Here is a 2,299-nt window from a genome sequence, read left to right on the forward strand (position 1 = left end):
TTTGACTTACTGAATAAGCCAAATAGAGAGATAGAGATATATATATTTCCATCTCTATCTTCAAGGTGGAGTGAACAGCACACAGCAATCTTCTAGTGCATGCAATCAGGCCTTCCCATTTGGCCATATATACAGTGCCTTGCAAAAGTATTCACCCCCTTGGCATTTTTCGTGTTTTGTTGCCTCACAACCTGGAATTAACATGGATTGTTTGAGGATTTGCATCATTTAATTTACAGAACATGCCCACAACTTTGAAGATTTTTTTTTTTTATTGTGAAGCAAACAAATAGGACAAAATAACAGAAAAAGTCAATGTGCATACCCTGTTTCCCCGAAAATAAGACCTAGCGTGATTGTCGGTGATGGCTGCAATATAAGCCCTACCCCCCAAATAAGCCCTACCCTGTTTCCCTGAAAATAAGCCCTACCCTGAAAATAAGACCTACAAGAACTTTAACTAGGGCTTGTTTGGGGGGTAGGGCTTATATTACAGCCATCACCGACAATCACACTAGGTCTTATTTTTGGGGAAACAGGATAACTATTCACCCCCCTAAAGTCAATACTTTGTAGAGACACCTTTTGCGGCTATCACAGCTCCAAGTTGCTTTGGTTAAGTCTCTACGAGCTTTCCACATCTTACCACTGGGATTTTTGCCCATTCCTCCTTGCAAAACTGCTCCAGCTCCTTCAAGTTGGTTTGTGCTTGTGAACAGCAATCTTTAAGTCTGACCACAGATTTTCTATTGGATTGAGGTCTGGGCTTTGACTAGGCCATTCCAACACATTTACATATTTCCCCTTAAACCACTCAAGTGTTGCTTTAGCAGTGTGTTTGGGGTCATTGTCCTGCTGGAAGTTGAACCTCCATCCTAGCCTCAAATCACACACAGAGTGGTACAGGTTTTTCTCAAGAATATCTCTGTATTTAGCACCATCCATCTTTCACTCAACTCTGACCAGTTTCCCAGCCCCGACTGCTGAAAAACATCCCCACAGCATGATGCTGCCACCACGTTTCACTGTGTTCTTTGGGTGATGTGATGTGTTGGGTTTGCGCCAGACATAGCGTTTTCTAAAAAGTTCCATTTTAGTCTCATCAGACCAGAGCACCTTCCTCCATACATTTTGGGAGTCTCCCACATTGCCTTTTCGCAAACTCAAAACGTGCCATTTTGTTTTTTGTGAAAGTAGTGGCTTTCTTTTGGCCACTCTGCCATAAAGCCCAACTCTCTGGAGCGTATGGCTTATTGTCGTCCTATGTACAGATACTTCAGTCTCTGCTGTGGAACTCTGCAGCTCCTCCAGGGTTACCTTAGGTCTCTGTGCTGCCTCTCTGTCTAATGCCCTCCTTGCCCGGTCCCTGAGTTTTGGTGTTTGGCCGTCTCTTGGCAGGTTTGCTGTTGTGCCATGTCTTTCCATTTGGTGATGATAGATTTGATGGTGCTCCTGGGCACCATCAAAGATTTGGATATTTTTTTTATAACCTAACCCTGACTTGTACTTCTCAACAACATTGCCCCTTACTTGTTTGGAGAATTCCTTGGTCTTCATGGCAGTGTTTGGTTAGTGGTGCCTCTTAGCTGTTACAGCCTCTGGGGCCTTCAGATCATGTGACACTAAGATTGCACACGGGTGGACATCATTTCACTAATTATGTGACTTCTGAAGGTAATTGGTTGCACCAGAGCTTTTTATGGGCTTCATAACAAAGGGGGTGAATACATACGCACACACGCCAATTATCAGTTTTTTTATTTCTGAAAAATGGTTTTATATATATATATTTCTAATTTTACTTCACCAACTTAGACTATTGTGTTCTGATTCATCACATATAATTCAGATTAAAATAACCTTGAACTAAAGGCTGTAATGTAACTAAATAGGTAAAAAGCCAAGGGGGGTGAATTTTTTTGCAAGGCACTGTAGAAACCAGTCAAGGGATTGCTGCACTTAAAATCATTTATTCAAAAATAATCACATACAAGTGACTTGCATATCATACCAGTTCCAATTCTCAACAGTTTCGGGGTGTAAAGCTTGCACCCTTCTTCAGGATGGAACAAAATTTGTTCCATCCTGAAGAAGGGTGCAAGCTTTACAGTCCAAAACTGTTGAGAATTGGAACAGGTATGATATGCAATTCACTTGTGATTATTTTTGAATAAATGATTTTAAGTGCAGCAATCCCTTGACTGGATACACACACATAAACACACACACACACACACACACACACACACACATATATATATATATACATACACAAGAAAGTTAATGAACAGCAATGAAA

This window comes from Aquarana catesbeiana, linkage group LG07 (assembly GCF_042186555.1).
Source record: "Aquarana catesbeiana isolate 2022-GZ linkage group LG07, ASM4218655v1, whole genome shotgun sequence".
NCBI lineage: Eukaryota > Metazoa > Chordata > Amphibia > Anura > Ranidae > Aquarana > Aquarana catesbeiana.